Source organism: Microplitis demolitor, chromosome 8, assembly GCF_026212275.2.
Source record: "Microplitis demolitor isolate Queensland-Clemson2020A chromosome 8, iyMicDemo2.1a, whole genome shotgun sequence".
Classification (NCBI taxonomy): Eukaryota; Metazoa; Arthropoda; class Insecta; order Hymenoptera; family Braconidae; genus Microplitis; species Microplitis demolitor.
Window position 1 is genome coordinate 17,175,011 of NC_068552.1, and position 14,639 is coordinate 17,189,649.

Below are 14,639 nucleotides of genomic sequence, written 5' to 3' on the forward strand. Positions count from 1 at the left end.
AATTTGACTCCGAAGGGCATTAAATAAATAAACAGTCATCCACTCCGTAGATTTTTTCAGTGTAGTTGACTTTGAAGTTGAAAAATTTCTGACCCGTAAAATAATTTATTTATTTATTCATTCATTGATGGAGTGATTTTAAGAAATGTTTACATTTATATAGAATAAATAAATAATTTAAAGTGATAAGAGAAGTTGGTAGAAATAGACTGGAAAATTTCCCATTGTTTGCTGTAACAATTGAGGTTTACTTTAAAATAAGACATAGAGTATGTGTATATATATATATATGTATACGTCGTTTTGTGTTACAGGTAAATCCGGGTTCGAAAGCTGCTCAACAAGGAGTCCGAGAAGGAGACCTCATTAGCAGCATCAACGGAAGAAACACCTCCGAGCTAACTAACGGGGAAGCTCACACGCTTTTGCGGAATGTCGGCGATCAGCTGAATCTAGGACTCAACCAGTGAGTTTATATTATGTATTTATTTTTCCCTCATATCTGATATTAGGTTCGTTATTCGCGTACCCAGCTGTCAGCTGTCGATATATATGTATAGTGAGGGGCATGCTCATTGAAACATTAAACCTGTGAGAGGAAAAATATAAACTAAAAAGTGTAAATAAAATGATGAAGTAAAAAAGCATCCGCTGCACATAACATATGATATCTCTGAACCAGTCATAAAGATTATATCTGGTTGAATAACGATGGGTGCGCATCCGCGTGTGCGTTATATTCACTAGTTCTGGTTAATAGATGATACACCGATGGCATCAACTTGTGTGCTAAGTGATATTGGCAGAAACATTAGCGAGATTGCTTTCGATCGATAAACTTGTGCACTGATACACTTTTTTACTGTCGGTTTGCTAATTATCAATATCATTTAGAAGATTGATTTTCAAAATTTATTATTATTATTATCACTGATAATCATTATTATTATTATTTTTATTAATAGTTCATAGAGAAATTATTTTCGCTTGAAATGCTATAGTGTCATAGCAAAGCCGGACCATGCATGGACTGTGACAAATTTGTGGTGAAAGTTGATTAAGCCTGGAGTGAATGCGGAGTAAATGTAAAGTGGATGACTGTTTATTTATTTATTCCCTTCGGAGTGAAATTCAAAGGGAAGTTTATTTTAATACTTACTGTGAATCGGAGTAAATGCGGGTTTGAATAAAATCCAGAAAACTCCAACATCACTCCGCTGAAAAACGAAACTCATTTACTCCGTATGCTGAGTGATTTTTTTTAAAACTCCGGAACTTATTTATTTATTTAGTATAATTTTTAGGCCCTGAAGCCTTAGCTCCCTAAGGGCCTTGCAACGAATACAAAACGATAAATATATATAGAGGCGCAAAAAAAAAAAAATAAGTTTCTATAATGATATCGATAACGAATAAATTGAAATAATAATAACAATGACAATAATAAGTTACGTTGTCTGAAAGCGAAGTGTATTATAATTTGCTGAGTACAAATGGCTGTAGCTCAAAAACTTGAATGTACAATAATTACAATCTTTGATAATCTTTATTTATAAAAAACATGTAACATTTAAATCGAAGTTCATTGTAATCAATAATTGTGACAATCTTTTCCGGTAATTGATTCCACACTCTAACTGCCGTAACAATAAACGACTTATCGAATGTTGCCGCCCGAGTTTACGGTAAACTTAACACATCAGTTTGTCTAACAGAACTTTGAACGACGGAGTGAATTTGGAATTAAATAAAATTCGTAATCACACGATTTTTTGCAGTGTGTTGGCCACCTGGCGGAAATTGCAGTAAACACATGAAAAAGTTACTATGGCCATAGTAATTTTTGCATGGGTTTACTTTGATGTCCATAAGGTGGGCAACATGGTCCGGCTTTACTATGCCACCATAGCATTTCAGACAAGAATTTTTTAATTTTCTAAAATATTTCTGAAAGTTTAAAAATCTCTCATTTAATTCCAGACTTTTTTTTTTACCTTAGTATTTTGAAGTGTCCTTACATTTGAAAATTTTTCCAACCTGAAAAAATTTATTAAAAATTCAAAAAAATCTCGTTGGTTCTTTTAACCTTAAATTTTTCAGTTAATTTTAAATTTCACTTATTTCTCTTAATTAAAATTTACTACCGTAATATTATTAGTTATTTTTAAAAATATAAATATGGAGAAGAGTAATAATTAATATATTTGCAAATATGTCGTGGTAACACTATATTAATTGCAATCAGAAATGAAATTAAGAAGAATGTTTCGAACGGATGTTTAATCTGAAAATTTAATATGATAAATAATGAAAACGACGTTTATTAAAAGAGTTCGACTGTGGTAGCTATATATAATGAGATAAAAATATTTGATTTAGTTTTGTGTGCTGATTGGGACAGGAATTACGGGCAACGGATGGAGGCAAAGCGTTCGGGAGGTAAAGGGTCATGTGGCGAGGGAGCGCCGACGTTTATATATTTATATATATTTCCTACCAACTCAGATCAATTGTTTGGTTTTAAATATACGTGGGTACACTGATATGTGTATAAATGGATATGTAGTAAATCGTAGCAGTATGGGGGTTAAAATAAAAAATAAAAATGTGTGCACCCAGACGTAACCGTGTATCGGATCTCCAGGAATCCATGACAAATAGCCACTCGTTAATGTACCGTGTACTCAACTACACTCGAATTATCATTTTGTTCTAACGCTACTTATGTACTTTCGTGAACGGAAGTACTTTTCATTAATTAACTTCATTTTATTGGGCAAAACCTCCACGGTAATTTAATTTATTATTTAAGATGCTTCAGCATAATTACATTTTTACAGATTTTTTATAATTTTTACCCGAGATTTCCGTCGGAATTAATTTTTAATTTAAATTTCACATAAATAATCTGCGAATTAAATCCTCTTTAATCTCTCGAAATGTTAATATTAATTTTTATAAATACTTCGGGCGATTAAAAAATATTCAAACAATTATTAAAATATATATGTTTTATCATTAATATAAATACCGAAATTTATTCTGACCATATTTAAATGTAGACCGGATATTCAATTAACATATTGTACCATAATTGAATTTATAATAAAGTTACGAATTATATAGACATATTTGTAATCGAGTTACGGATGTTATGAAAACATTCATAATTGTGTTATAAATAACGTAAACATATTTGTAATCAGGTTATGTAATTTTGTAGTTTAATATTTTATAGAAATGTTGTTTAATTAGCGCGAAAAAATATGTTAATTCGTAATAACAGAGTACAGTATTCATGATTTAAATATTTGTTACAATAAAGTGGACGTAATCCGACTGTAGAGCCGATTTCATAACAAATATTGGATCCTTTGTTAATTTATTTTTGTCGAAGCGAAATCGATATATTCTGTTACGTCACGCATCAGAAATATTTACAATATATTGAATTTACTTACTTGATTTCCGGAGATGAATTCGGTCTTTTCAGTCCGCATCCGATTTAGAGTGAGGTTACCACGATACTGAACCTCGATCGCCGCGTTACGTAGATGTCGCTGTTGCGTAAGTCTGATTGGTTCACGTCTCTATTATTACTTTTTGCGACCAATCAGAATCCAGAGCACTTGGGCCCCATATTACAAAGGCTTTCTGATCAACTATTGTAGTGACTTTGATTTTCCTTAAACCCGCATGAAAATATCATATATGGTAAACATTTATTAAAAAATATATGTTACAGATATAAATATATATATGTGACAATACATGAAATCTTACATAGAATTGTATATAGATTTTGGCTGATTTTATTATATTTTTATACATGTTTTCTCTTATATGATTTCATATATTTCCGTATAACTTCAATATATTATTCATATATTTAAAAACTCATAATTTCAATATATTCAAACATAAATGTTATTTATATATGGAAACAAATAAGAATACATATATAATTCATCATTATATGTACTATGTATTCAACTTTATAAATTTTTATATATTTTTCGATATATAGAACCATATAAGTCTCCCTATATATATAAGAATGAATAAAATCTATTCTTTTCTGTCTTTCTCTCTCCGGTATAAGATTCAAACATTGTGTTCAGAATATATATGTACTAGCTTAGAAATTTACATATATAATTATCAATATATGTAATACATATATGTGCTAACTTATAATTTTATGTATATGATTATAAATATACATAATACATGTATTAATTCATAAACTTACATATATAATTAATATAATTATATTAAAACTTACTATACTATATATAAGAGTATATATATCGTTCTTGGCCACTTATATGGTCCCATATTGATCATATATTTTTCCATATTTACTTATCATATATAGTATTTTCATGCAGGAAAGCAGACTGAAATTTGAACTAAATAGGTAGATTTGAATGTAGCAATAAGTGGACGATTATTGAAAAGGTGTAAATATATATGTGTATATTTTTGTTTAATAGGGAACAAGTAGAATCGCCAAAAAGACGAATATACAGAAGCAGTCTACAAGAAAACACATCGATCGAAACATTACAAAGTAAGTATGATAAATAAAAGAGTATGACTAAAAAGTGAGGCAAAAACAGGGATTCCGATAATCCTAAATTAAAAACAAAACTCGTAAAAGTCTTGTTTCTTTTATTTTTCATTACAGAAACAACAAAAACAACGACTACGACAACAAAAACATCGGGAACTCGTATCGTAACGTCCGAGACAAAGCGAAACGGAACTGGTAAGTGGTTTGTGTAAAATTCACAACGACGTCGTGAAAAATCGTCCAAGCAATCTCTTATATATCTATCTATCTATCTATCTGAAACCACCCCTCGTACATCTGTAAACCCAAAAGTCCACAAAGAATTAGTTCTCTAGCTTATTTTTTTCCCTTTGCGCCACTTAGCTTTTTTTCTTTACTATACTTTGAGCAGTGGTTACAGCCCACTCGATTAATCAACGGAGGTCCAGTTTAACGAGTCGTCCGCGCCGTTAGCTTCGGGCTGACTGCCATCACGTCGAAGATTATGAAATTACTTGGTGAAGATGCCCGCAATCCTCTTGACCATTTTCTCGACAATCTACTAACCCCCATCATCCTCTCTATCTCAATACCCACTACACAACATAACGTCTCAAGCCATATTGCTCTAGCAACCCTCGAGAACTTTCTTAAGAGGAGTTTACGTGAACCAATAACCCCGCTCTGGCTTCTGTCTCAGCTCAAAGCTGTTCCTTCTTACTCTGCTCCCTTCTCTAGTCCCTAGTGCTACTGTGGCTGTTGTTATGTACTACTTAATACGAATTTCTGTCACCGCACCGTAATCAATTACTCCTCCAAAGCCATTGTTTCATTGCGCTCAGCCAACAAGTTTAGCAATCTTGAGAAGCTCTATGCAAATAAATTGATCCTGTTCAGTTATTTCGATTCCCGGAATTATGCCGACTATTAAACAACAACAACAACAATAACTATAACTATGCCGATGATGATATTGATGTATATGATATCAAAGTGGTCTTGTCTTATTGTTATGCATCGATACCTAGTAATAAAGTAGACAATCAAACACGTAGAAGAAAATTATACGAGGAAAGTAAGGATTAAAGACACATAGGGATCCAGTGAAGCGGTACTACAGGACGCACAGGTTTACGGGCACAGGTACACGCCCACTAGTGATTATTTCGTACGCAAGACAGCAAGACGTTATTTATAAACATATATACTTGGAAGTAATAGCAGTCAAAGGCTCTGACGAGCTGGAGCCGCACCCTCGGCCACTTAAGCTCTCCGATGCGTCTTCTATGAGGGAGCAACGGGTCTTTAGCCTTTTCGGGACCTCTTAGTTCTCGAGTGGTCGCCACGCAGTACGCGCCAAGTGTCTCGTAACTTTAATAATAAAACTGAGAAGACAATAGTAGAGTGAACAAAACCGAGTTTGGATTGAGATTAAAGGAGAAGCAGTTCCTTGGGTGGTATGAGGTCAATTGGGATCGATCGAGCGATGTAGGACGCGATTAATAGCTAATGAAACCCCAAGAAGTTTGTTACGTAACGTCAATTCGAGTGTCACTTTCGAGTATTTAAAAATTAATATTGTTTCAAGAATGAAGAATAGCCACGTTAATAATTAAATATTTCGAAGAACGGAGAGTTATTTTAAAAGCTAGTGTGGGGTGTGATGATAAGTAGTTTAACAATAGTTTGAATGTATAAAGTTTGACGTAACAATGAAATTCCTAAGTTGCTCCCAATGCCTCGACGGCATTGAGGAGGCACGATCCAACGTCATGTCGAAGCCTTCCTGCGATCCGCTTCTGATCACAAAGCGGCCAGATGGGAGGACGCCCGCCACCGAGAATTCCCATCGAAGGATATCAATCCCAGAGGAATGCCATCGAGGTAATACTGAGGGACGTACTACTCGCGTTACTCGGCTGCCAAAGATGCTGAGAGTGGCATTAAATGCAGCATCTATACGCCGACGTACTACTAGGACTCCTGCTGCTACTGCTGCTGTTACTGTTCCCGATACTGATGCTGATGGTGGTGGTAGGTTTGGTTATTATTGTTATAGCGGCGGTAGTGGTTACGGAGAAGGGAAATCCCAAGCCAGCCGACCGGAGACTCGCTCGTACGGGAAAAAACGGAAAAAGCGGAAGCTTTTTAACAAGAGAACGCTAAAAATTTCAAATACACCAGCGGGATCATGGAGTGATGAATTTTTAAAAGGAAAAAAAACGACAGCTGAGGCGAGTTTACGATGTAAAAAAAATATATGCCAAGACTTTGACATGGGAAAGATGTTGACATGTAAAAGGGACAATGTATTTGAAAATTGTTTCGGGCTAGAGTGTGAGTACTACGAGCATCTCGAGGCGTTGAAGTTTCTTTTAAGTTCACCGCAGTCTTACACCAACTCGTGGAATTTCTACAATAGCAGTAGCACCTCATCCTCATCTTCCAGCACCCCAACCACGAGCAACACAAGTGCCAGTAGTGGTAATAGTAGCAAACTCAACAGCTTGGACTTTCGGCGAATGAACACCGTCGCCATACCGTCGAATGAATCGACCTGGAACATGGACAAATTCCACAAGAAGAACTTTGACCTAACGGAGCGTGAGATGCACGAGAAATATTTTCTCGATACTGTTGATCGTGTCGCCAGAGAGAATCGTAAAACAGAGCAAACGATGATGAGTATTTTTCAGAGTGAATCCCAGAGTGGCAATCTCAGCAGAGTAAACTCTAATGTTCATGCGACGAAATCTTGTCTGAATCGTCGCACAGATCTCTCTCACTCGGGAAAACGCGAACCGAAAAGCGTGAGGTTTTTAATAGACGACGATGTGAATAAAAATAATAATAAAAATGAAAATATTGAAAACAGTCGTTCGAAAAATGTATATTTGCTTGACGGAAGTTTAAATGAAAATATTTCATGTAAAGTGGAGCATGAAAATTTTAAACTTTTTACACCAGCGAGCATTACTGGAGGGCCATTGAAAAGACTCAGTTCTCATGCTTATATTTCCACTACTATTTCAGCTGCTGGGGGTGCCAACGTTCACGTCGAGACAGGAGCAAACATTTCAAATGCGAAAACTATAAATCCGACATCAGAAGGTGAAACAGCGAGTGCTGAAACTACTCAAGACACAGGCAATCTAAAAGTTGACGCTCTTAAAATCGATGGAAATCGAGTTACGAGTTTCCCGAAGAGGATTAGTAGGCCAATTGAGGAAACAGATAATGTACGTGATCTTACCTCAATACCGGGGGATAATGGGTTCGGTCAGAGTTTGAATAGCAATCTTAAACGAGTTAGCGCGATAGATAAATCGTCAAACCAAACCCGGGTATTTCCACCAGATGAAATTTATCCGACAGCTACAACGACTCCAACACCGACACCGACACCGACAGCGGCTGCGTCGAGTGTCATGGAACCAAATGGTACGTCAAAATATTATTACCAATGAATTAACATATATCAACAAGGCACATGTAATTAAGCGCTTTTATAATGCAGAGATCCAATTAAAAATAAAATGACGTGCAGTAATGCTCGGTTAATCACAATCCGAACATCAATGACGCGTACAATCGAATCTCTGTAATAAGTCATGCATAATTACCGCCGGCTGATGCTTCAAATAAATCGATTTCGGGCCACAGTAAATGGGCAAAACTAATCAATATCCATATATATATATATATATATATATATATGTTTAGATAGATATGGATATAGATGTATGTATGAGGGCTTACACAAATGTAGGTATGATCTGTAACTGTAGTTAGTTGTATTATATGTAGTGTATATAATATAGAGGAGTTCGTAGCCAGTGGTGTCCGCCCAAACATGGGTGCGTCTCCGTCATGGCCCGAAGGAGCCTAGCCCATGTAATGCTGTTGTATACAGTGTGTACATCAGCATGTTCGTCCCCTCTGGCCTCCGGAATTCAACCGTCTCCCAGCCCTTAAACGATCGATCCATTTATCTACACATGCTCCCACCGAATTACGCAACAGGCACAAACAATCGCGCTTCCGGTTTATTTTTATCAAATTCTATCGGTTCGTATTTTTTTCTTTTTTTTTTTTATCATTCACTTATCCGATAGTTGTGATTTGGATTCCTCGATAAACTTGTCGATTGCAGATTCAACGAATGCTAATAAATACTTTTCTGTCTGAAAACTCTGGACGTTTTCAATCATCAAATTGTCTTTTAAATTAAAGGATATCTATATGTATGTTGAAGAGCCAAGCCACGGGCTGCCGCAAAAGTATTACAGTTGAATAACAAGCTATCGATTGCTGAGTGGGTGAGCACTCGAGTCTTTCGCTTATTCTTCAGAGTTTACGGAATAGCTTCAGCAAAGTGAAGAAGATGCAGCCGCAGAGGAAATTATCCAGCCCTTAGCTCAGTCTCGAGAGAGGCGAAACCTAATTAAATAGTCTCTGCACTGTATATATATATATATATATATATATATATATATATATATATATATATTACTATGTACGACTGCCAGATAAAGTGTGAGGAAGGTTTCGGCGAAAGGGAGGGGGAGGGAAAGGAAGAGCTTGACGATGAGAGAAAAGGCTGGTTGATGGGGATGGGGAAAGGAATGAAGACACGGTAATGCCGACGGCGACGTCCGCTCCGCTCAGCTTCTAATGAAGACCATCCACTCGTAATTCAATCAAAAGTTTAAACTCTTCTCGGCATCCCTCGGCGATGAGGCCAGCCACTCAATCCAGAAACTGTGTCAACATAATCCGTCAAATGTTCAAACTCAAAGTTGTTGCAGTTGTAATTGTAGTTGTAGTTGTATTTGTCGTCTAATGGACAGTTTGACGGAATAAAATACCGTAGTAAAAAAATCTTTAAGAAAAAGTTTAGTTTTTTACCCAAGAGAGGAGTGAAAAATCGCAGAGCCGCGGATACCATAATCGGTGTCGATTACCCGGTAGTAGATTTGCGTGTCAGCGTGTGTGATGTAATGAAAGGGCTCGGATGTCGATGGGCGTATTTTTCACAGGCAACTGGCCCGCTTTAGTCGTCAGGGGAAAAATTTGCCGGCATGTAGATACACTGGGGCTTCGGGGAGAGGCTGAAATGGTCATGTACGGGAGGACTAGCTGGAGAACACGAACACTGGATCAAAGGGGAGACGAAAGAGTGTGTACTCACACATGTATCAAGTGGTTGGTGTGTAAGTGGGAGCTGCTCAACATTGTGTGTACTACTGCGAGCGGACGGAAGTTGGTCTCGGAAGTGCCAGCGCCGTACATAACGCCGTATACAAAGCATTATATATACCTATATTTATACATACATGCACATATATTTCACTGGTACGGGCGCAAGCAGTGTATGAGCATCGGGAGTAGTGGGACACGGCATTGAGGAGCATAAAACACACACAGAAGCAGTACTATGTCTGAATAACACACCAAAGTCTATCCTTTATCCCCATTTTCCATCATCATCAGCAGACACTGGAAACGTTGTCTGTAAAGGCGCGTTCAATGTTTATGTGTGCTCAACTGCGCCCTCATGTTAATTCCAGGCACGCGGGAGTGTTCGTCACTCTTGTCAGTTATATAGGTATATCATACACCCGCTAGTCACTTTTATTGTTAAAACTGACTTGTATTCTGTCGTTCCTGTTCTCGTTGTCGTTGTCGTTGTTGTTGTTGTTGTTGTTGTTGTTGTTGTTGTTGCTGCTGTTGTTGAACTTGTAGTCGTAGTGGGTGTTTAGAATCTGGAGGGAGATATGGGAGCATGTCCATCACACACATACTGCGCGGAAATCACCGCACTCGCAGTGTAATCGTGATACTAGTTACTGGATGAGATACACAGAAGCTCCGTCTGGATTTGTCAATCACCCGTTCATATTTATCGTGCAATTATCTGGTACTCTGGTATTTTATCATCACTTGTTTTCAAGTAACTCATTACTGTTAAATATTTTAGTTTAATTTATATAAATAATTCGGAGTAAGTTGGAGTATTAATTTAAAATAATATTAACCGAGTGGTTTTAAATTGCTGAGGATGAAGATTATTTTATTGAGCACGGGAAATATAGAGCTTCGGTGTTTAAAACGGTACAACGTGACAATAAATCCGTCATCGAGTCAAGGAGAAAGCCATCCGTGACTAAGAACGCGCATTATTTCGACAGAATTATTTTCAAATGTTCTTTCATTTCTCTTCTCGACAAATCTCCGTTTCTCCCTGTGTACACTCTATATATTCCTTCACATTTCTCTACACCATATACATATATATATATATATATATATTATATACATATACCCTTTTGTACTTCTCGACGTGTAGCTCTCTCGTTCACTACACGCCACGTTGCCCATGGATAAATGATTTATATACGACGAACGATCTATACCGTGTGCCTTCAGTGAAAGCAATTGTTTCTCGTCGAGTGTGTGCTACAGACAAACGTTTCTCTCTTTATATGCATATACATATATATGCGAATAAGAGATATATATACTGAGAACTGGTAACCACCTCGTGACAAATTTATTCTTTACTGTTCCAGATGACACGAAAAACGATCGAGATTTCTGCAATCAAAACGGCGCACTAAAAACCAACGACTTGACAAACTGCGAAAAAAGTAAAGACACCTCCAAGAGTGAGTATATCACTTTTAATATCATATTTATAGAACAGATAGAAATTAAAATTTAGATATTAATATACGAGAGGTAGATAAAATAATATTCATATTTTATGGTTAAAAAAAATATAAATCGAGGGAAAAAATGCTGAGTGATTAGAATGTAGGAGAAGCAGACGCTTGTTGCATGCCCTCGCAACAGATTCTATTTTATTTTTCATTAAGTATCGGGACCTTGTGGTAATTAGCGCTCGATCGTACTCGACGGAAAATTAATTGCAGAAGGACGGTCCGTTTATACTGTAGATTTATTATCACGCGCGATCGCTTACTCCTTTAATTTATTTTTCATGCTTTTATTTGCGGTCCAGCCGTAACCTTATGGATGCAGATGTACATGTCCATTTATATTTACATATTTATGTATTCGTGAGTGGGCGTTGACGAGATTAATTGAGCTTGTCTTATCAGTATTCATTTCACTCAGTAATTATTGAATATTTAAAAATATACGAGTTTTTAGTCGCTTTCATTTTTTAATCGTATCATAATTTAATTATCTACATGAGCTGCTCGTGTCTGCCTGTCATTTCCAAGAGCTTATCTTACATAGTTCAACAGATTTAAACTCGTCATAAGTTTACAAGCATTTTTTCTTTAATTAAATTTAAAACTTTGTTACATTAGCTTAGTAATTAGTTGATTTATTTACTTTTTAATTTATTTAAATTTTCATGAGTTTGGATATTTTTATAACTAATTTATTATTGACGTGATGAGTAACGTCGATAATCTTAATTCATTTTGTTTTAAAATTCAAATGTCATGTTATCGGCACAAATGAGACGATCAATCGTAGCTTGATTAAATTATAAATGTAAAATCCTTGCTTACGAAATAAATAATTCTACGGTACCGAGTGTGATTTAAAAAAAAAACTGAATAATTAAAACCGTAGAAGCTTTTAACAGCAGTAACGATCCAATCAAGCTGACAAAAAAACCAGCGTCAATCCCGTCACCTCGACAGAGTGTTTACAGCTTAGCGTAAATCCCGGTGACAGCATCATCAGCAACCAGCTGCTGGCAAGAATGCCACATGGATCGCGAGCACGAAAAACCCGACGTAACCGTAACAAGAGAGTAAAACACGGCCCCCAGGATCCCACCAGGTCGGAGCGGACTTTACACCGTCGAGATGACGTAAATAATGACGTGGATAATGCAGACAAGGACGAAGATGAAGACGATAAGTCTGACGGACTAGCGAGTTCCGGTGGTTCTCAAGTACAAGATGTTACTTCAAAGACTAGGGAAGAGGAATCGATAGTTGAGGGCACGGAATCGAGTATCCACAGAGAGGATATTGAAAGCAGTTTAGAGGATGAGGTGGAAAAGGAGAAAGAGGCGAAGGTTAACGGGCACGCGGTCAAGGTGACGAGTGAGGTCGAGTCGCCGTCAAGCACCAACGTAATCCGGTCGATAGCATCAGCGAATAAACCACCAGTAGGCCAACTGCAACAACAACAGCAGCGGGTACCAGTCAGGCGCAGGCACCGGTTGGAACGGCGAGCACTCGACACCCCAATGAAAATTTTCGAAATCACTAGTATAAGTGGACCTCTCGCAGCGTCTATTGGTCATATAGCTGGCGTTGGAATTGTAGAATCCGCGAGTGGATTTATAGATAATGACGACGGTGGTAGTTGTGGTCATCAAAAGACATCAGTAAGACAGCAAGATCCAATAGTGACAATTAGTGAGCCTCTGGAGCCACTCGAGCCGTTGCCCAGCGACATGACTCAAAGGCTCGAGACCCTTGGCGAGCGTGAGTTTGCCCAGACACTTATACCAGTCTTTCCTAGAAATGCTAACAGGGATGGCCTGGAGATTTGTGAACTAGACTGCGATGACATCACTAGCGACATAACGGAGGAACTTTCATCCAGGCCCGGCAATGTTGTTATTGTCGAAGCAGACTCGGATGTCGAGACTAAAGAGCCTACAGCAATGAGGATTAAGGACGTCATTGTTGAAGAGTCCTCTTTCGATGAGACTGACTCGGAGGCTAGAGAAATTACTCGTGAAAATTACTTTAAAGGAGTTGAAGCTAAAGTTGAAATTGGGAATGAAGATGAAGAAGTAGAAAAAGTAGATTGTAGAGAGGAGAATGTTGACGAAGTAAAAATAATTGTTAGAGAAGAATCGATGGATCAGGTGGAGCCAGATAATTGTGAAAAGATTCTGGGTCAACGACAAATAAGAGATGAGACGGATGGAGATGATGGTGGTGGCAGATTTGAGTCAAAGGAAACAATCGAGTGTAAAGAGTCTGCTGACAGAATGAAATGTTCAATGGGAACCGAGTGTCAAGAGTCGGATGGTTTTAACAATGATTTAAAACTGAGGGAATCGAGTGAAATTCTTGAACCGAGAACGGCTACGCTAACACCGTTAACACAAGAGCTTCAGAATAAACTTGGTGTCTTTATTGAAGGACTTGAATTACCGTATTTTCACGATGACGGCAACCTGTTGGATAATTCAATAAGTCTATTTGACAATCGCAAATCCAGTCAACTGTTTACTTTTCCAATTCAGATTAAAACTATTAACAATATATGCAATGATAATAATAATAGCAGCAGACGTGAAAAAATGAAAAAACGCTCAATTTTAGAGTCTTATTTTGCTGAAGCACGTCATGCAGATCGTTTCTTAGATATTATTCAAGAAGAAGCTGATAAGCTGTCGGAAGATGAGGAGCAGCACATTCGTGATTTTATCAATGAAGAAATTGGAAAATTCCATCGTGAAAGACGATACACTCATGACAGCGAACAAGAAGAAGAAAGAGGAGAAAAAACTAAAGAAAACGAACAAGACGATGACGACAACTGGGAATGCGAAGACGATAAATACTTGTCTGTTGAAATTCAAGATTTAAAAGTGTCACCTGATATACAAACTAATATCACGCTTAATGAGAAACCAGCTGAAAAAATAATAAGTTTTAAATCCGACTGTAGTTCACCGGATGAAATAAATAAATTAATTTCAAACAATGAGAAATCTTATTCACCCGAGAACTTGCACCACTCTGACGATAATAATAATAATAATAATAATAGTAATAATAATAAAGGAAATAAAGTAGAGGATTTAACAAGTACGGCAAGACAGCCAGTGCCGCCTGAGCCACCTAAAAGGTCTTCGAGTTTCATTAGCAGAGACATTGAACCCGTACGACCACCCACGCCACCGTTCCCCCCTCAAATGGACTATCCTCTCGCTATTTCCGAGTCATCAGCCCGAGTTAATCAATTTTCCCTTGGCTTAGACGACACCTGTGATAAACCCGCGCGACCACCGCTCCCACTGCTCATCCCAAGTAATTTATCGGATTGGAATTCACCTTTTTCAATTTATGAG